Source organism: Capricornis sumatraensis, chromosome 11, assembly GCF_032405125.1.
Source record: "Capricornis sumatraensis isolate serow.1 chromosome 11, serow.2, whole genome shotgun sequence".
Taxonomy (NCBI): domain Eukaryota; kingdom Metazoa; phylum Chordata; class Mammalia; order Artiodactyla; family Bovidae; genus Capricornis; species Capricornis sumatraensis.
This window is the reverse complement of record NC_091079.1, coordinates 63,886,426-63,909,354: the sequence shown is the minus strand read 5'-3', so window position 1 is coordinate 63,909,354 and position 22,929 is coordinate 63,886,426.

Here is a 22,929-nt window from a genome sequence, read left to right as displayed (position 1 = left end):
CATTTTGCTGAAGTACAGTAAGTCCCCTATAGATGAACGTGTTCTATTTAGAGAGCTCGTTTGTAAGTTCAAAATGTTTGTAAGTCCAACAAAGTTAGCTGAGGTAAATAACTAAAATAATCAGCTGTGTAATACTGTATTCTAAAAGGCTTATGATATTTCTCACACAAATAATACATAAAAAAATAAAGAAAACACATTCTTTTAATCTTATGATATAGTACCTTGGAAAGTACAGTGGTTCAGGATGACAGCTGGAATACAGTGAGTGGGTAAGGGGCATCTAGTGAACGGGTAAGAGTTACCAACTGGAGGCGGGAGAGGAGGTGGGACATGGTAGAGCTGAAGGGTCGTTAGTAATAGGAGATGGAGGGCAAGCAGTGATTTCACTCATGCCTGCCACTGATGGCACTGGTTCTGGGTCCCTTCTAGATTTAATTCTACCCACCCTCTTGAAAACATGATCTGGTGATGTCTGGGTAGTAGCTCTTCTGTCATAGAAGAGGCAGTAACACTGAATTGCATTCTGAATGGCTGCTGCAACTTTTGTGTACTGTTCTACATTCAGGTTCTATGCTTCGAAAATTAACAACAATGAACGATGGTGCTCAGTCACTCAGTCGTTTCTCTTTGAGATCCCATGGACTGTAGCCCGCCCAGTTCTCTAACTGTGGGACTTCCCAGGCAAGAATACTGCAGTGGGTTGCCATTTCCTCCTCCATGGGATCTTCCCAACCCAGGGATTGAACCCATGTCTCTTGTGTCTCCTGCATTGGCAGGCAAATTCTTTAAACTAACAGTACCTCCTCAAATAAAGAAAATCCCCTTGCCATTTCCTCTATCATGGATCTCTTTGGTTCTTCAGCTACTTCTTCTTCTTGTCCCTCTTTGTCCTTCCTCTGGGCATGCTCACATCTTTGAAAGCTCTACACCTGAAAGTTCATATATACGGACTGTAGGGAAAGAGCAAACCAGCCAAGATGGTATGGTCACGCTTTCTTGCCCCACGGCCTCTTACTCTTACCCCATGTTTTATAAATAATGATTATGTAACAGCTGAGATCACTTATAGCACTGGGCATGTGTCTCATGAGGTACTCGTTTGATTACAGGCTGCTTTGTGCAGTACGCCTGTATAAGCACCTTCTGAGGCTTGGTGGCGATATTGAAGTTGTGTTATGTCCACTGCTATGGCCGCTGCACCAGCCAGGAGAGAATAAACGTGTCTGCAGTTTCTATGGCTCCTTGAGTTTTCCTCTAGCCTCTTAGCTTGCACCTTGTCTACCATGGATTCAGTGAACAGTCCACACAGTGAGGAACAGCGAGACAGTTGGTGCTATGAGCAGCGTCTGCCATAGTGACTTACTGTATAGTTAATTTGCAATGTGTTCATTTCTACTGTACAACAAAGTGATTCAGTTTTATATATCTACATATATATATTATTTTTCATATTCTTTTCCAATGTGGTGTATCATCACAGGGCATTGAATACAGTTACTGTGCTATAAAGGAGGCCTGTTGTTTATCTACGCTAAATACAATAGTTCACATCTGCTAATCTCTAAATCCCAATTCATCCTTCCCCACCCCCAAAGTTCTTATAATTTCCTGACCTTATTCATATAGTGAGTTGAATGGTAACTCCCCAAAAGATATCCACATCCTAACCCCTAGAACCAGGGGATGTAATATTATGTGGTAAAGGGATTTTGCAGATATAGTTAGGAATTTTTTGAGGTGAGATCAGCCTAGCTTGCAAAGGTGAGCTCTAGATTAATGACAGGTTTCCTTTGAAGAGATAGAAGAGGAAAAGGCACACACACAGAAGAAAAGGCAGTGTGAAGACAGAGGCAGAGACTGGATGGTGCAGTCACTGGAGTGTTGCAGCTACAAGTCACGAAATGCATAGAGACACCAGGGGTGTGAAGAACCGAGGAGTCTTTGCCAGAATCGTTGGAGGGAGCATGTTCCAGCGACACCTGGATTTCAGATTTCAGGCCTTTAGAACTGTGAGAAAATACATTTCTGTTGTTGTAAGCTGCCCAGTTTGTGGTAATTTGTTACAGCAGCCCTAAGAAATAAATACACTCCCTTTTTCTCAGTTACCCCACACACTGGTTGTTGTTACATGTTCATTTTCGTTTAGCCTGCATTTATCTTATTTTTCGCTCTAATCTAGGGTGACCCCACCCACTTCAGATCACTGGGTCTTTCTTTCCTTTTTTTCTTTCTAATCCAGATCTTTATATCCTGTGCTCCAGATCTGTGTATCCAGCTTTCTAAGGCAAACTTTAGACTGGTTATCCTATAGACACTGGTTCCTTAAGTTGAATTCATATCTTGTATCTCCTTTTCTTCTGCAAAACTGCTTCCCTTCCTGTACGCCCAACTTCTTGCGTGGTGCCAGCATCAGGCGGGCACTTTGGGCTCATTTCTGACCTTAACTCCCATATCTTGACAGTGTTCCAAGTCCTTGTTGAATATACTTTACTTAAACATTTTAATCTTTTCATCATTATTTTACATATGGTCCCATATTGTACTGTTCATTTTTTTTAATGTTTTTATTTATTCTTGACTATACTGCGTCTTCATTGCTGCACACGGTCTTCCTGTAGCTGTGGGGAGCTGGGGCTACTCTTCCTTGCGGTATGTGGGCTTCTTATTGCTGTAGCATCTCTTGTTGCAGACCATGGGCTTAGCTGCCTTGAGGCATGTGGGATCTTCCCTTGTCCCCTGCATTGGCAGGAGGATTCCTAGCTCCTGGACCTCTAGGGAGGTCCTGTACTATTCATTTTACTTTTTTTTTTTTTAATTAAAAATTTTAAAGTAAAATTTAAATTTACCATTTTAACCATGTTTAAGTGTATAGGTCAGTGGTGTTCAGTATATTAACATTGCTGTGCACAGATCTCTAAATCTTTCTATCTTTGATCTTGTGACACTGAAACTACCGCTTCCCCTCCTCACAGCCCCTGGCAACTACCTTCCTACTTCCTATTTCTATGATTTGACCACTTTAGATACTTCATATAAGTAGAATTATATATTATGATTAATATCATCATATCATGTAATCATATCTTTATTTGTCCTTTTGTGCTATAATTTTTGAAAGGAATTTATTCTTTTAATTATTGAACAATTTCAGACAAACTGAAATTATTGAGAAATGGGAAGAAATAGGTTAATTTCCATTGTCCCATCATTGAAGACACTCACTTTTAACTTAGTGCATCTCATTCCAGACATTTTACTATGATTTTTTTCTCATACTTTTGATCAGAATGTAAATAACTTTGTATACCTACAGATGAATGAATGGATCTCATTGCTTTTCAAAATTATTGGTGTTTTTTTAAACATCCCTGAAGCTAATTTCTCATCTGTTATCAACAAAACCCTAAATTAATTTCAATATAATATTTGCTTTTCAGCTTCACTTTGACTTCAGACACAGCCCAGACACTAAACTCATTTTCTCCCTTATGGTCCTTCCCAGTGGAGCCATCATCATTAAAATAGCGTTAGATGACGTATTCCCTTATGACAGCTACTCTAAGTTGCCCGAACTTGCTGAAGAAGAATCATATGCAATTGTCCTGGGAACGTCATCATTCACTTTAGATTTCACAGTTGATATTAATGTGAGAAGAAAAAAATGACTCACATACTGCCTAGCCTACAGCTAATTTGTTTTATAATGCAACTTAGGATCCCAAAGCCAAAGGCGTAAACGTACTACCTTCTATGACATGTTTTTTCTTACTGCGTATTTCATTGCAATTTTTAGATTCCAAAGTGTCAAAATTTTAAACTTGAATATCTTAAAGATGATGTTAAATTGTTCCAAAAGAGTGGAATTTCTTCCTAACATTGACACTGAAGTCCCCACTGTTCATCTCAGGGTGAATTTGCCTCCTCCACCGCAGCCAGGGGTCAACGCCCTCAGGTAGCCTGGCTCCTTTCTTCCCCAGCTCTCCTTTTTCTCTGGATTGTGAAACTACTCTAGTCACTTGTATTATGAAAGATAATACAAGTCTCCTGTCTATCCTAATCAAAATGTGAGAAAAATCTCTTCTCCCCTTAGTTGTTCAGCAGCAAGATTAGAGTTTTTCAAATGTTTAAATTAAAAGAAACCACACAAAAAGATTGGAAATTGGTGCATTTGTGGAGTGGAATGTGTTGGTTCAAATGGGTGTCTCCAGGTCACTGCAAACGGAGCACACTCAGTGCACCAGAGAGCTGCAAACTGGATACTCAGGAACTATCTACCCCCTGCTGACATGGGCACTCCCAGTCCAATCCAGAGCTCTTCCACTGCTCAGACAGGTATGGAATCCCATCAGCCTCTCCCACGTCCCACTCACCAGGTTGGTTCCAACTTTAAGGTCATCGCATGGTTGCCTCAGCTGCTCACAAGTCATTTGGCTGCTGGTGCAACTCTTCCCTGAAGAGTTGGTCCAATTCACACAATATTTCCTGAGGATGATGCTTGCCAAGATGCCCCAAGACGGGGGCCCAGTGTTTTCCCTACAAAAACAAGAAGCCTGGTCTTCCTTTGGGCCAGGCATCTTTTCAAGGAGTCATGTCTCTTAACTTTTAAACTTCGGGAATTCACTAAAATCCTTTTCTCCAAGAAAGAAAGTTAATGCTAACATGTTCAGGAAAAGTGTCCATGCTCACCATTCTGGCTGGATTTTATAATATCCATAAAAGCAAACTATCTTTATAAAATCAGTAGGTTCTTATTTCTGAGATTCAATGACACCAAAAGAAAAAATCTGGACACAGAGAAAATTGTTTACCTCTCCGGTTTCATTCCTAGGCCTCTAGCTTTTATCTCAAATCCCAAATCCTGTTGAACCCCGTTTTTCAGTAAACATTGGAATTTCTGGAAATCCTGCTCTTTTTGTTGAGCTATCTGATGGAGAAGCAAGCTCTGCACATGCCATCCTATCTCTAGATATTTCCAGGCCTGGTTGAATCTGCAAATAGAGTATAACATCTGATTTTTTAGTGACAATAAGTGGAAATCCCAGTGCTATCAGCACAAGGGGTGCATGGAACACTATGATGGGGTGCTTTGAGGAGGCAGCACTTAAAATACGAGGCATGTCAGCAAGAGGGAAGTCTGTGACAGGTAGCAGGCCCCAGGCAGGCTTAGGGATCAAAGGCAAGACTCCCACCTTTTAAGCAAAAAAATATCTCATAAATAAAAGGTAGGGTCTGAGCCTTTGGGGAATGTTATAACATATAAGCACAGGCCCCTAAGGAGTGGCACAGAGCTTATTGATCTCAATCAGGTTGAAAACAGAGTTTGGGTTTTAATAAATAGACAGTGGCTCAAAATAGAAACTAGTATGTGTTTCAAGCCCAGACAAGGTTAAGCTGATGCTAAATCCCAGGCTTGTGGTAAAGAGCAGGGTTTTTTAACTTTTACTGTACACTGAATGATTGACCTGAGGATCTTCTGAAAAAGAATGCACACTTTGATTCAGCCAGTCTGGAATGGGTTCTGATCATTTTCACTACTAACAAGCTTTCAGGTGGTGTAGATGCTGCTGATCTGTGGACCACAATTTTTTCCCCTATTTTTGTTGTTGTTGTTGTTGTTGTTGACTTTTTAAAATATTTTTTGGCATACTTTTAGATTTACAGAGAAGTTCCAAAATATGCAAAGTGTTCCCGTATACTGTTCATCCCATTTCCTTAATGTCAGTATCTTACTTCATGGGATACATTTGTCAAATTAAGAAATGAATGTTGGTGCAATACTAGTAACTCAACTTCAGACATTATTCACATTTTTCTCCACTTTTCCCACTATTTTCTTTTCTGTTCCAGGATGCAATTCAGGATCCTACATTGTATTATTCAATTGTCGTGTCTCCTTAGTCTTCTCCAGTCTGTGACAGTTTCTCAGTTTTTCCTTGCTGTTCAAGACCTTGGTAGTCTTGAAGAGTATTTTGTAGAATATTCTCTCTTTTTTTTTTTTTTCACATGTCTGGTGTTTCCTAATGATTAGATTTGGATTATGGTTCTGTAGGAAGAAGACCACAAGGGTGAAGGACATCGTGTCAGGAGGCACATGACACCAGCAAGATTTAACACAAAGGGTGTTAAACCTCATCACCTGATTAAAGTGATGCTCACCAGGTTTTCAGAATTACCATTTTCCCCTTATCCAGACTCTGTTCTTTGGAAGTGGGTCTAAGTATGGATAATGGCTCTCAAATTTGAGCTCTCACAGGAATCACTGAAAGACTTGTTAAACCACAGATAATTGGACTCCCTTCCCATTTCTGATTCAGCAAGCCTGAAGTGGGGCCCAGGAATTTGCATTTCTAACAAGTTCCCAAGGGATGGTGATGATGCTGATTCAGGGACCACACTTGCAGAACCACTGGTCTAGTGTGTTTGTCCATCATTGCTGAGTCATGCACTGGCGTAGAATCACCTGGAGGAATTTTAAATTCATATTGCCAGGTCTGGGCCCTGATAATTTGGATTGAGAAAATCTAGGGCACCACACATGAGTTGGCATTTTTACAAATGCAACTGAAGCTTGAGAAGCACTGGGGTTCAGGCTGCTTTACGGGTGAACGTGGAACTGTGACCTCAGGGCAGTGCTAAGGCAGCAGGCGGGGTTCAAACAGCTCTGACTGTGGGAAGAGAAGGGCAGGAGAGCCTGGGAACCCAGCAGGATCTGAATCATAGGCTTTCTGCCTGCGTGGCTCTGACCTGTCTCTATTCATCCCCACAGGAAGACTCCCCAGTGTTTTGATTTGTCCAACTCACATGATTGCTCAGAAGTGGACGGCACTCAACCCAAAGTTAGCAATCTGCTAAAATTCTGACAAAGAATAGCGACAACATAGTTCTGTTTTCTAAGATAAAGTAGCTTATTTTATTTTCTAAATCTTTTTAGACAATATGACCTTTTCCTCTGTCTCTGCATCTCAAATCTCTCTCTCTTTCCATTATAAAGATATCTGTCATTGGATTTAGTGTACACCCCAAATCCAGGATGATCTCATCTTGAAATCCTTAGTTTAAGGTTTAGATTTATTGTTTAAATCTTAAATCCTTCAGTGTTCCCCAAAAGAAGTCTTATGATTCTGATTATTTCAAAAGAAAACTGACAGGAGAGGGGAAGAGAATAAAAGACTAGAGAAATAAGAAAAACCTTTTTCTTCAGTTCAGTTCAATTCAGTCACCCAGTCATGTCCGACTCTTTGCGACCCCATGAATCACAGCACACCAGGCCTCCCTGTCCATCACCAACTCACGGAGTTCACTCAAACTCATCCATCGAGTCAGTGATGCCATCCAGCCATCTCATCCTCTATCGTCCCCTTCTCCTCCTGCCCCCAATCCATCCCAGCATCAGAGTCTTTTCCAATGAGTCAACTCTTCGCATGAGGTGGCCAAAGTACTGGAGCTTAAGCTTTAGCATCATTCCTTCCAAAGAATACCAGAAGTGATCTCCTTTAGGATGGACTGGTTGGATCTCTTTGCAGTCCAAGGCACTCTCAAGAGTCTTCTCCAACACCACAGTTCAAAAGCATCAATGCTTTGATGCTCAGCTTTCTTCACAGTCCAACTCTCACATCCATACATGACTACTGGAAAAACCATAGCCTTGACTAGATGGACCTTTGTTGGCAAAGTAATGTCTCTGCTTTTCAATATGCTATCTAGGATGGTCATATCTTTTCTTCCAAGGAGTAAGTGTCCTTTAATTTCATGGCTGCAATCACCATCTTCAGTGATTTTGGAGCCCCCCCAAATAAAGTCTGATACTATTTCCACTGTTTCCCCATCTATTTCCTATGAAGTGATGGGACCAGATGCCATGATCTTCATTTTCTGAATGTTGACCTTTAAGCCAACTTTTTCACTCTCCTCTTTCACTTTTATCAAGAGGCTTTTGAGTTCCTCTTCACTTTCTGCCATAAGGGAGGTGTCATCTGCATATCTGAGGTTATTGATATTTCTCCCAGAAATCTTGATTACTTGAACTTAAAATAAATAATTTATATAATTTTATCATATAATTATACCATTATTAACTACTTTTATTTAGCCTTTTATTCTATTTCAAAATTACACACGTGCTCAGTCTCACAGTCATATCTAATACTTTTGTGACCCCATGGACTGTAGCCTTTTAGGCTCCTCTGTCCTTGGGATTCTCCAGGCAAGAATACTGCAGTGGGTTGCCATTTTCTTCTCCAGGGGATCTTCCAAACCCAGGGATCAAACCCATATCTCCTGTATTGTAGGTGGCTTCTTTACCACTGAGCCACCAGGGAAGCCCCTATTTCAAAATTTCCTAAAAGGTTATCATTATTTATATAAACTGACATCTCTCCTTGGTAAATATAACTTTAAATTGACCAAAAACAAAATCCAGTGAGATAGAGACAATTCCTAATAATTTTAAATGTCTAATTTAAAATTAATTAATGAAATTTAATTTTAAATGAACTCCTTATTTTAAACATAAAGCATCTAAGACCTTTAAAAATTAGTTTCTCCCCTTACTAGTGTCCTGGACTGCCATAACAAATCCCCACAAACTGGTGGCTTAAAATGACAGAAATTTATTCTCTTACAGTTTTGAAGACCAGAAGTATGAAGTTAAGAGGTTGACAGCATCTGGAGGCCCTAAGGAAGAATCCACGCCAGGCCTCTCTCCTAGCTTCCTGTGGCTCCTCCGGGTAGTGCTTGGCTCATGGCTGTCTTCCAATTTCTGCCTCAGTTGATCTTTCCCCTGTCTCTGGGTCTCAAATCTGTCTCTTCTTCCTTTATAAAGACATGTGTCCTTGGATTTAGGGCACACCCAAAACCTCAGGATGATCTCATCTTGAACTCCTTAGTTTAAATGCAACTGCAAAGACCCTATTTTTAAACAAGCTCACATTCACAAGTACCAGGGTTAGGACTTAGGGACACCTTTTTTTTGGTGGGGGTGGGGTGGGGGGGCACTTAATTCAACTCACTACACTTCCCAACCCTACTAAAAAATATTCTTCAGTGTGTGACGAATACTGGCATGGAAGGGTGCCATTTTATTGCCTTCTTGGGTGTCCATGTGCTTTATTCCATTCAGTTCTGTCTGCTAGTCACTTTCATCTACACTTCTGTACAGTAGGAACATGAAGAAATACCTTTCGTCTTCTGTTGTTCTTGAGTAGTACACACTGAGGGGGTGACCAAAGAGGCCTGTGTTCCTGAGTTCCATTCAGTTCAGTTCAGTTCAGTCACTCAGTCATGTTCGACTCTGCGACCCCATGAATTGCAGCACGCCAGTCTTCCCTGTCCATCACCACCTCCTGGAGTTCACCCAAACTCATGTGCATCGAGTCAACACCCCAATAAAGCCCAACTAATATGGAACTACAACTCTTTAGCTCACTACTTTCTGTTTGCCACAAAACCTAAACTTTTGAAACAGACTTTCCCTATTGTCAATACATTCTTCTTTGAAAATTATTAAAGATATTTTTCTTATTATACAGTTTTAACCTAAAGATCTTAGAAATGCATGAAAAATCTGAAGGCTCAACATCACTAAGGTCACTAAAAGGGTGGGGTATTCAGGGTTATTTCTGCAGAAAGCTTTCAAATTTAACAAAACCTTAATTAGTTCAGGTTAGACTTGGGGAGGCAGACAGCAGGAGTTTTTTATACTGTTCTTTTTTCCTAATCAAAGAATTTTAAATACGTGCATCCAGAAGTCCCATACCATTCAAAGAAAATTTTAAAATATTTTATTTGTATTTACTGATAACCATCTCCATCTCACATGACTTTTGTAAAATACCAGAGCTTGAATTTTTATATTAAATTTTCTATTGGTCTTATCTGTGACATAGTTATAAAAATGTGTTTTTTTGATGAAAACCCTGTGGAAGGCAAAATACTATCCACTATTCTTGTATCCCAAGCAATGAAAGCTTCAGTCAGTTCAGTAGCTCAGTTGCAACTGTCTCCTTGTGACCCATGGACTGCAGCATGCCAAGCTTCCCTGTCCATCACTAACTCCTTGAGCTTGCTCAAACTCCTGTCCATTGAGTCGATGATGCCATTCATACATCTCATCCTTTATCATTCCCTTCTTCTCCTGCCTTCAATCTTTCCCAGCATCAGGGTCTTTTCTAAGGAGTCAGTCTTCACATCAGTTGGCCAAAGTATTGGAGTTTCAACTTCAGCATCAGTCCTTCCAATGAATATTCACTACTGATTTGCTTTATGATTGACTGGTTGGATCTCTTTGCAGTCCAAGGGACTCTCAACAGTCTTCTCCAACACCACAGTTCAAAAGCCTCAGTTCTTCAGTGCTCAGCTTTCTTTATAGTCCAACTCTCACATCCATACATGACTACTGGAAAAACCATAGCCTTAACTAAATGGACCTTTGTTGGTAAAGTAATATCTCTGCTTTTTAATATGCTGTCTAGGTTGCTCATAGCTTTCCTGCAAAGGAGTAGCATCTTTTAATTTCATGGCTGCAGTCACCATCTGCAGTGATTTTGGAGCCCCCCCAAAATAGTCTTTCACTGTTTCCATTGTTTCACTATTTGCCATGAAGTGTTGGGACCTGATGCCATGATCTTCATTTTTGAATGTTGAGTTTTAAGCCAACTTTTTCACTCTCCTCTTTCACTTTCATCAAGAGGCTCTTTAGTTCTTCTTTGCTTTCTGCCATAAGGGTGTCATCTGCATATTTGAGGTTATTGATATTTCTCCCAGAAGTGTTGATTCCAGCTTGTGGTTCATCCAGCCTGGTATTTCACATGATTTACTCAGCATATAAGTTAAATAAGCAGGATGACAATATACAGCCTTAACATATTCCTTTCCCAATTTGGAACCAGTCTGTTGTTGGCAGCCGGGAGGAGCTACCCCGCGTCAGAGGTCAGTGGCAGCCGGGAGGAGACACCCCGTGTCCGAGATCAGGGGCGGTGGCCGAGAGGAGCTACCCTGCGTCCGAGGCCAGGGGCAGCTGGGAGGAGCCACCCCGTGCCTGAGGCCACGGGCAGCGGCCGGGAGGAGCAACCCCACGTCCAAGGCTGCGTGGAGGCAGGAGGGCCTAGAGGAGCCATCCCACATTGAAGGTCAGGAAAGGCGTCAGTAAGGAGATACCCCTCGTTCAAGGTAAGGAGCAGCAGCTGTGCTTTGCTGAAGCAGCCATGAAGAGATACCCCATGCCCAAGGTAAGAGAAACCCAAGTAAGATGGTAGGTGTTGCAAGAGGGCAATGAGGGCAGACACACTGAAACCATATTCACAGAAAACTAGTCAATCTAGTTACACTAGGACCACAGCCTTGTCTAACTCAGTGAAACCAAGCCATGCCCGCAGGGCAACCCAAGATGGGCGGGTCATGGTGGAGAGGTCTGACAGAATGTGGTCCACTGGAGAAGGGAATGGTAAACCATTTCAGTATTCTTGCCTTGAGAACACCATGAACAGTATGAAAAGGCAAAATGATAGGATACTGAAAGAGGTACTCCCCAGGTCAGTAGGTGTCCACTATGCTACTAGAGATCAGTGGAGAAATAACTCCAGAAAGAATGAAGGGATGGAGCCAAAGCAAAAACAATATCCAGCTGTGGATGTGACCGGTGATAGAAGCAAGGTCCGATGCTGTAAAGAGCACTATTGCATAGGAACCTGGAATGTCAGGTCCATGAATCAAGGCAAATTGGAAGTGGTCAAACAAGAGATGGCAAGAGTGAACATCGACATTCTAGGAATCAGCAAACTAAGATGAACTGGAATGGGTGAATTTAACTCAGATGACCATTATATCTACTACCGCGGGCAGGAATCCCTCAGAAGAAATGGAGTAGCCATTATGGTCAACAAAAGAGTCCGAAGTGCAGTACTTGTATGCAGTCTCAAAAATGACAGAATGATCTCTGTTCATCTCCAAGGCAAACCATTCAATATCACAGTTATCCAAGTCTATGCCCCAACCAGTAATGCTGAAGAAGCTGAAGTTGAATGGTTTCATGAGGACCTACAAGACCTTTTAGAACTAACACCCAAAAAAGATGTCCTTTTCATTATAGGGGACTGGAATGCAAAAGTAGGAAGTCAAGAAACACCTGGAGTAACAGGCAAAATTGGCCTTGGAATGCAGAATGAAGCAGGGCAAAGACTAATAGAGTTTTGCCAAGAAAATGCACTGGTCATAGCAAACACCCTTTTCCAACAACACAAGAGAAGACTCTACACATGGACATCACCAGATGGTCAACACCAAAATCAGATTGATTATATTCTTTGCAGCCAAAGATGGAGAAGCTCTATACAGTCAACAAAAACAAGACCAGGAGCTGACTGTGGCTCAGATCATGAACTCCTTATTACCAAATTCAGACTCAAATTGAAGAAAGTAGGGAAAACAGCTAGACCATTCAAGTATGACCTAAATGAAATCCCTTATGATTATACAGTGGAAGTGAGAAATAGATTTCAGGGCCTAGATCTGATAGATAGAGTGTCTGATGAACTATGGAATGAGGTTCGTGACATTGTACAGGAGACAGGGATCAAGACCATCCCCATGGAAAAGAAATGCAAAAAACAAAATGGCTGTCTGGGGAGGCCTTACAAATAGCTGTGAAAAGAAGAGAGGTGAAAAGCAAAGAGGAAAAGGAAAGATATAAGCATCTGAATGCAGAGTGCCAGAGAATAGCAAGAAGAGATAAGAAAGCCTTCTTCAGCAATCAATGCACAGAAATAGAGGGAAAGAACAGAATGGGAAAGACTAGAGATCTCTTCAAGAAAATTAGAGATACTAAGGGAACACTTCATGCAAAGATGGGCTCGATAAAGGACAGAAATGGTATGGACCTAACAGAAGCAGAAGATATTAAGAAGAGGTGGCAACATTACATAGAAGAACTGTACAAAAAAGATCTTCCCGACCCAGATAATCATGATGGTGTGATCACTCATCTAGAGCCAGACATCTTGGGATGTGAAGTCAAGTGGGCCTTAGAAAACATCACTATGAACAAAGCTGGTGGAGGTGATGGAATTGAAACAGTGGATGAGCTGTTTCAAATCCTGAAAGAGGATGCTGTGAAAGTGCTGCACTCAATATGCCAACAAATTTGGAAAACTCAGCAGTGGCCACAAGACTCGAAAAGGTCAGTTTTCATTCCAATTCCAAAGAAAGGCAATGCCAAAGAATGCTCAAACTACCACACAATTGCACTCATCTCACATGCTAGTAAAGTAATGCTCAAAATTCTTCAAGCCAGGCTTCAGCAATACGTGAACCATGAACTTTCAGATATCCAAGCTGGTTTTAGAAAAGGCAGAGGAACCAGAGATCAAATTGCCAACATTCACTGGATCATGGAAAAAGCAAGAGAGTTCCAGAAAAAATCTGTTTCTGCTTTATTGGCTATGGCAAAATCTTTGACTGTGTGGATCACAATAAACTGTGGAAAATTCTGAAAGAGATGGGAATACAAGACCACCTGACCTGCCTCTTGAGAAACCTATATGCAGGTCAGGAAGCAACAGTTAGAACTGGATATGGAACAACAGACTGTTTCTAAATAGGAAAAGGAGTACATCAAGGCTGTATATTGTCATCCTGCTTATTTAACTTCTATGCAGAGTGCATCATGAGAAACGCTGGACTGGAAGAAACACAAGCTGGAATCAAGATTGCCGGGAGAAATATCAATAACCTCAGATATGCAAATGACAGCAGCCTTGTGGCAGAAAGTGAAGAGGAACTAAAAAGCCTCTTGATGAAAGTGAAAGTGGAGAGTGAAAAAGTTGGCTTAAAGCTCAACATTCAGAAAACAAAGATCATGGCATCTCGTCCATCACTTCATGGGAAATAGATGTGGAAACAGTGGAAACAGTGTCAGACTTTATTTTTTTGGGCTCCAAAATCACTGCAGATGGTGACTGCAGCCATGAAATTAAAAGACGCTTACTCCTTGGATGGAAAGTTATGAGCAACCTAGATAGCATATTCAAAAGCAGAGACATTACTTTGCCAACTAAGGTTCGTCTAGTCAAGGCTATGGTTTTTCCAGTAGTCATGTATGAATGTGAGAGTTGGACTGTGAAGAAGGCAGAGCACTGAAGAATTGATGCTTTTGAACTGTGGTTTGGAGAAGACTCTTGAGAGTCCCTTGGACTGCAGGGAGATCCAGCCAGTCCATTCAGAAGGAGATCAGCCCTGGGATTTCTTTGGAAGGAATGGTGCTAAAGCTGAAACTCCAGTACTTTGGCCATCTCATGCGAAGAGTTGACTCATTGGAAAAGACTCTGATGCTGGGATGGATTGGGGACAGGAGGAGAAGGGGACGACAGAGGATGAGATGGCTGAATGGCATCACTGACTCGATGGATGTGAGTCTGAGTGAACTCCGGGAGTTGGTGATGGACAGGGAGGCCTGGCGTGCTGCGATTCATGGGGTCGCAAAGAGTCTGACATGACTGAGCGATTCAACTGAACTGAACTGTTGTTCCGTGTCCAGTTCTAACTGTTCCTTCTTGACCTGCCTACAGATTTCTCAGGATATACGTACAATGGTCTGGTGTTCCCATCTCTTGAAGTATTTCCCACAGTTTGTTGTGATAAACACAGTCAAAGGCTTTGGCATAGTCACTAAAGTGGAAGTAGATGTTTTCTGGAACTCTCTTGCTTTTTTGATGATCCAGCTGATGCTGACAATTTGATCTCTGGTTCCTCTGCCTTTTCTAAAACCAGCTTGAACATCTGGAAGTTCACGGTTCACATACTGCTGAAGCCTGGCTTCAAGAATTTTGAGCATTACTTTGCTAACATGTAGATGAGTGCAACTGTGCAGTAGTTTGAGCATTCTTTGGCATTGCCTTTCTTTGGAATTGAGATGAAAACTGACCTTTTCCTGTCCTGTGGCCACTGTTGAGTTTTCCAAATTTGCTGGCATATTGAGTGCAACACTTTCACAGCATCATCTATTAGTATTTGAAATAGCTCAACTGGAATTCCATCATGTCCACTACCTTTGTTCATAGTGATGCTTTCTAAGGCCCACTTGACTTAACATTCAGTCTGGCTGTAGGTGAGTGATCACATCATCGTGATTATCTGGGTCATGAAGATCTTTTTTGTTCAGTTCTGTGTATTCTTTCCACCTCTTCTTAATATCTTCTGCTTCTGTTAGGTCTATACCATTTCTGTCCTTTATTGTACCCATCTTTGCAAGATTGTTCCCTTGGTATCTCTAATTTTCTTGAAGAGATCTCTAGTCTTTGCCATTCTATTGTTTTCCTCTATTTCTTTGCACTGATCACTGAGGAAGGCTTTCTAATCTCTCCTTGATATTCTTTGGAAGTCTGCATTCAAATGGGTATATCTTTCCTTTTTTCCTTTGCCTTTAGCTTCTCTTCTTTTCTCAGCTATTTGTAAGGCCTCCTCAGACTATCACTTTGCTTTTTTGCATTTCTTTTTCTTGGGGATTGTCTTGATCACTGCCTCCTCTACAATGTCATGAACCTCTGTTCATAGTTGCTCAGGCACTCTGTCTCTCAGATCTAATCCCTTGAATCTATTTCTCACTTCCACTATATAATCATAAAGGATTTGATTAGGTCATACCTGAATGGTCTAGTGGTTTTCCCTACTTTCTTCAATACAAGTCTGAATTTGGCAATAAGGAGTTCATGATCTGAGCCACAGTCAGCTCCTGGTTTTGTTTTTGCTGAACTTATAGAGCTTCTCCATCTTTGGCTGCAAAGAACATTATCAATCTAATTTTGTATTGACCATCTGGTGATGTCCATGTGTAGAGTCTTCTCTAGTGTTGTTGGAAGAGGGTGTTTGCTATGACCAGTGTGTTCTCTTGGAAAAACTCTATTAGCCTTTGTCTTGCTTCATTCTGTTCTCCAAGGCCAAATTTGCCTGTTACTCCAGGTATCTCTTGACTTTCTAGTTTTGCATTCCAGTCTCCTATAATGAAAAGGACATCTCTTTTGGGTATTAGTTCTAAAAACTCTTGTAAGTCTTCATAGAACCATTCAACTTCAGCTTCTTCAGCATTACTAGCTGGGCATAGACTTGGATTCCTGTGATACTGAATGGCTCACCTTGAAAATGAACAGAGATCATTCTTTCGTTTTTGAAATTGCACCCAAGTGATGCATTTCAGACTCTTTTGTTGTCTATGAGGGCTACTCCATTTCTTCTAAGGGATTCTTGCCCACAGTAGGAGATATAATGGTCACCTGAATTAAATTCAAGTCCATTTTAGTTCACTGATTCCTAAAATGTTGATGTTCACTCTTTCCATCTCCTGTTTAACCACTTCTAATTTACCTTGATTCATGGACCTAACATTCCAGGTTCCTATGTAATATTGCTCTTTACAGCATTGAGCTTTACTTCCTTCACCAATGACATCAAGAGTCTCCATTTCTTCATTCTTTCTGGAGTTACTTCTCCACTCTCCTCCAGTAGTATATTGGGTACACACCTACCTGGGGAGTTCATTTTTCAGTGTCATATATTTTTCCTTGTCATACTGTTCATGGGGTTCTCCTGGCAAGAATATTGAAATGGTTTGCCATTCCCTTCTCCAGTGGACCCCGTTTTGTCAGAACTCATGACCCGCCCATCTTAGGTGACCCTACAAGGCATGGCTCATAGTTTCATTGAGTTAGACAAGGCTGTGGTCCATGTGGTCAGTTTGATTAGTTTTCTGTGATTGTGGCTTTCATTCTGTCTGCCCTCTGATGGATAAGGATAAGAGACTTACAGAAGATTCCTGTTGGGAGAGACTGACTATGGGGGAAACTGGGTCTTGTTCTGATGGGCTGGGCCATGCTCAGTAAATCTTTAATCCAATTTTCTGTTGATGGGTGGGGCTGTGTTCCCTCCCTGTGTTCCCTCCCTTTGTTCCCTCCCTGTTCTGTTGATGGGGGGGAGCTGTGTTCCCTCCCTGAGGCCAAACTATGGTGGAAAGTGAAAAGTGAAAGTGAAAGTCACTCAGTCCTAACTGATTCTTTGTGACCCCATGGACTATATACAGCCAATGGAATTCTCCAGCCAGAATATTGGAGTGAATAGTTTTTCCCTTTTTCAGGGGATCTTCCCAACCCAGGGATGGAACCCAGATCTCCCACATTGCAGGCAAATTCTTTACCATCTGAGCCACCGTGGAAACCTAAGAATACTGGAGTGGGTAGTCTATACCTTTTCCAGCAGGTCTTCCTGACCCAGGAATCAAACCGGGGTCTCCTGCATTGCATGTAGACTCTTTACCAAATGAGTTATCCGGAAGCCCCCAACTATGGTGGAGGTAATGAACATAATGGACCTCCTTCAAAAGGCCTGATGCAGGCACTGCTGCACTCAGTGCCCTGACCCTGCATCAGGCCACCGCTGACCCACACCTCTGATGAAGACCCCTGGGCACTCACAGGCAAGTCTAGGTCCGTCTCTTGTGGAGTCACTGCTCCTTTCTCCTGGGTTCTGGTGCACACCGGTTTTGTTTGTGCCCTCCAATAGTCTGTCCCCCCAGTCCTGTGTAAGTTCTGTAATCAAGTCCCACTGGCCTCCAAAGTCAAATTCCCTGGGGGTTCTCAGTCCCTTTGCTAGATCTCCAGGTTGGGACGTCTGTTGTGTGGCCTAGAACTTTCTTAACAGTGAGGGAATTTCTTTGGTATAATTGTTCTGCAGTTTGTGGGTAGTCTGCTCGGCGGCTCTGTGGTGGGGTTAAAGGTGACCTCTTCCGAGATGGCTTATGCCACAGACTGTGTGACCAGGTCTCCTGCACCCAGAGCTTCTGCCCAATTTCAGGCCAGTACAGATCAGTACCTCCACAGGAGACATCTATACACAGCTCTGGCTCAGTCTCTGTTGGGTCTCTTGGTCCTGGTGCACACAGAGTTTTGTTTGAGCCCTCTGAGCATCTCTGATGTGTGTGAGATTTGATTCTAAAAAGTGAAAATCTCTCAGTCTTATTCCGACTCTTTGCAATCCCATGGACTCTATGGTCTGAATTCTTCAGTCCAGAATACTGAAGTGGGTAACTGTTTCCTTCTCCAGGGGATCTTACCAACCCAGGGATCAACCCCAGGTCTCCTACATTGCAGGCGGATTCTTTACCAGCTGAGCCACAGGGGAAGCCCAAAGAAAGCCTACAAACACAGTAATTGTTATGATCTCAAGTTTTAAATATTAATTTAAGTCAGATCTAAGATTCTAAAGGGCTTCCCTGGTGACTCAGATGGTAGAGAATATGCCTACAATGTGGGAGATCCCTAGTGGTGAAGATCCCCTGGAAGAGGAAATGAAAGCCCTCTCTACTATTCTAGAATTCCATGGACAAAGGAGCCTGATGGGCTACTGTCCATGGCAACAAGCTGGACACGACTGAGCAACTATCACGTAGATATATACAAGACTCTAAAACGGGGATTGGTAAGCATTTTCTGTAAAGGGCCAGACAGTAAATATTTGAGGCTTTGCAAGCCATGTGGTGTCTGTCCCAAATACCCTATTCTTCTACTGTAGTCTGAAAGCAGCCACAGATAATAAGTGTGGCTGTGTTCCAATAAATCTTTACCTAGGTGGTGGCTGGATTTAGGACATAGATCGTAGCTTGCCAATCCCTGCTCTAAAAAAGGATTATTTCTCCATGCTTTTATTGTACAGATAGATCTCCATATGGAAACATTTAGGAATTTAGCATCATTTCAGATTCTCTTTCATAATGTTGGAAACATTTTTCACATCTCTTTCATTCATCATTATACACCCCATGCCCAGCACTGGGGTCTTTCATTTAACAGGGACTCAAAAGTTTATTTTGAGAGTCCTTTGGACAACAAGGAAATCAAATCAGTTGATCCTAAAGGAAATTAACCCTGGATATTCATAACAAGGACTGATACTGAAAAGCTCCAATACTTGGGCCGCTTGATAAGAAGAGGTGCCTCATTGGGAAAAAACCCTAATGCTGGAAAAGATTGAAGGCAAAGGAGAAGGGGACGACAGAGGATAAGATGATTAAATAGAATCACCAACTCAATGGACATAAATTTGAGCAAACTCTGGGAGATGGTGAAGGACAGAGGAGCCTGGCATGCTGCCATCCATCAGGTTGCAGAGTCAGACACGACTTAGCGACTAAATAAAAGAAACAACAGCAAAAAGATTTATTGAATGAATAGCAAGTGAGTGAAGCCTGAGTTTTCCTAGCATGCCAGTCTCTTCAGAGTATGCACAATGCCTTGTCCAGCTCCAACGCACTTCAAATTGCTTAGCTGAAATAACTCAAGTTCAATATGCCAAAACACTGGCAACTCTTATATTGTGGGGCTCTCATCTCTCCTTCTCTGCAGGAAAATGAAAAGATCAGTACTTCTGGTATGGATCAATATAGTTATTATATCTTTCTGTAAAAAGAGAAAAAGATATTTATGGCTTTATGTGTATCCATATTAATTCCATCTCAATCAGTCAGTTTGCTCATTGATAGCAATAGGGAAATGGGAAGCAATAGGGACTGGGTGGCAGCATTTTACTGCCAGAAGCCAGGGGGGTTGTAGCTAAGAGGGCTTGACCTGGAGGGAGTTGTGGAGATGCTTAATAGAACATGGCACCCCTAGATGCAAAATAGATGAATAAGTAATGGGGATACTGCTTAATCAATACAATCAAAAGACAAGAATGGATGAGCAGCAGGCTGAGGGTGATCATGCCAATAGAAATTCATGATCCTTCGCCCAGATCTCAAACTTCAGGCAGTTTTCAAACCCAAAAAACAGAGGCTAAAGAGGTTACCAAGTCCACAAAAGGAAGAATCTTAAAATGCCAAGGCGAAAATACAGTGTGTTTACCTCCTCCATTTTCCTCAAAAAAGATATACTGTAATTCAGCTGAGAAAATACATTCTGGGAAAAAAGGGATATCCAAATATTATAAGGGTAGTGGATCTGAATTAACATTGATTCAGAGTTCCAAAGCATCATGTTAGAGAGGAGATGTACTAGAGCCAGGAAATAATCAACATTCTGGCTCTCAATGTATCCAGTAAGTCTTTGGACCCAACCAGTGATTACCCCACCCTGTCCTTGACTATATATATAATTAGGACTGATATAGGTGGCCATTGGAGTAGCCTCCATCTTAAATTCTTCCCATTCCAACCAAATGAGCTATCGTAGTAAGAAGGTGATATGGAATCTTTTGAAACTGTACTTCTTCACTCCATTCTCCTCTCTATCCCAGCCTCTGGTCAATCCTGGTGAAGATGGTGAATCTAACAATACTGAATTTGGAAGTGGTGATGAAGAGGAATGGTAGAAATTAATGCTACTCTAAACAATATTAGGAATGCAGGGGACAGAGGTTTATATCATAGCTCGTTTTAATTCACCAGTCTGGTCCCTGTAGAAACCAATGAATCAGAGAATGACTGTAGGCCACAGCAAGCTCAAATAATAGCCCCAATTATGGCTGCTGTGCTATGTGTTATTTTTGCAAGAGCAGATGAATATGGCCTCAAGTACACAGTATGCACATGATTTGGCACTTTTTTTTCTCCCAATCTGGAAAGATCAGAAACTTCTTGCATTTACATGAAACGAATGACTATATACATGTACAGGTCTGTTTGAGGCTTCATTACCCTCTATTCTCTGTTGTAATATATATTCAGGTAAGATGTGGGTTGTCTGGACATCCTACACAACATTGCATTGGTCAGGAGGGTGAGCTAGAAGTGGCTGGCATGCTGGAGGCACTGGTAAGACACAGACGTGGCAAAGCATGAGTGTTAAAGTGGGTGACAACTAGGGAACTTCAAGGGTTATAAGGTGTTTAGTGATCCAGGTGGGTCAAGGGAAGGTGAAGACATCTATAAGACAAATTGCTGCATCTTACCTTTCTACTTGAAAGAAGGAAACAGACTCCACATCCAGAAACATGTTCCAGCCCATATCCTGGATGACAAGTGAATATCTCTGCTCTGAGTGAGGCCTGAAGCAGGAAGTCAGGGCTGCAATATAAGCAGCTCTGCTACTTGGGTCAGATGATCTGGTAAACCCTATGCTGTTGGAGGTGTTAGTGCTGGGAAAAGACCCAGTGTAATACATAGGTAAAGCAGGGAGGGAGCTACACCACACAGACCTCTGACACCGGGGAACAAGGCCACACCATCTGCAATGGGAACTTATATGCTTTTTGCAAAGAGTTCTTGTTGTGTTACAGGGACTGGGTATAGATGGAATTCTTGATTAGAGAACACTAAGTTACCATGTGTCTGGAACTGTCCATTATGAGCTGGAATCTATCAGACCCACAGTCATAAACTCAGGCAGCCCCAGCAGCAGTCCCAAGTGAAATCAAAGTTGTGCATCTGGGATCAAGGCCGGGTAAGACCAGGAGATGTGAGGTAACTGTGAGGAGGTAGCCCAGACCATGTCCCCACTGCTTGGATACCAGCACCCACCCCCTCAGATCATTCCTAGGACTATGGGTGGGTCCTAGTGATCAGCTGAAGGAGTAGAAGAAGCCTGGACATGAGTTGCGGAGAGGTCAGCTCAGTGTGTGGATGCAGGTTGAATGAGTAGTGGTTTAATTACCCTCAGAGTGGTAGGACAGTGACTGCAGCCATGAAATTAAAAGATGCTTGTTCCTTGGATGAAAAGCTATCACAAACCTAGATAGTGTATTAAAAAGCAGAGGCAATTACTTTGTTGACAAAGATCCATGTAGTCAAAGCTATGGTTATTCTAGTAGTCACGGATGTGAGAGTTGGATTGTAAAGAAGACTGAATGCTGAGGAACTGACACTTTCAAATTGTGGGGCTGGAGAAGACTCTTGAGAGTCCTTTGCATAGAAACAAGATCAAACCAGACAACCCTAAATCAACTGGAATATTCATTGGAAAGACTTCATCATAGCTGCTGTATTTCCTTGCTTTTCTTTCTGCTCCATTCTCATGCTCAATATGTACATGACTTAATACGATTGTTCTAGCCCTGACTAAACTTAACTTTTTGGTTCAAATGCCATCTCTGGGGTCTCTCTGGTTTTTAGTTCAAAGTATCAATAGATGGGGAAACAGTGGCTGACTTTGTTTTTTGGGGCTCCAAAATCACTGCAGATGATGATTGCAACCTTGAAAATAAAGATGCTTACTCCTTGGAAGGAAAGTTATGACCAAGACAGCATGTTAGAAAGCAGAGACATTACTTTGTCAACAAAGGTCCATCTAGTCAAGGCTATGGTTTTTCCAACAGTCATGTATGGATGTGAGAGTTGGACTATAAAGAAAGCTGAGCGCTGGAGAACATATGCTTTTGAACTGTGGTGTTGGAGAAGACTCTTGGCCCTTGGACTGCAAGGAGATCCAACCAGTCCATCCTAAAGGAGAACAGTCCTGGGTGTTCATTGGAAGGACTGATGTTGAAGCTGAAACTCCAATACTTTGGCCACCTGATGCAAAAAGCTGACTCATTTGAAAAGACCCTGATGCTGGGAAAGATTGAAGGCAGGAGAAGAAGGGGATGACAGAAGATGAGATGGTTGGATGGCATCACCGACTCAATGGACATGAGTTTGGGTAAACTCTGGGAGTTGGTGATGGACAGGGAGGCCTGGCATGCTGCAGTCCATGGAGTCGCAAAGAGTCGGACATGACTGAGCTACTGAATTGAACTGAACTGATACAGTGAAGTTGCTCAGTCGTGTCCTGACTCTTTGCGAACTGAACTGAACTGATCAAAAATGAAAATATTACAAGCTCTCTATACAGCTAAGACATTGGCTTTTTTTCTAGATCATCCTTGACTAGAGAAACAGAGAGAGAGACCTGGAGTTCAGACATAAGACACAGCTGCCTCAGTCTGCACTTGCTGTGTGTAGCGGTTCTTATGGAAGGA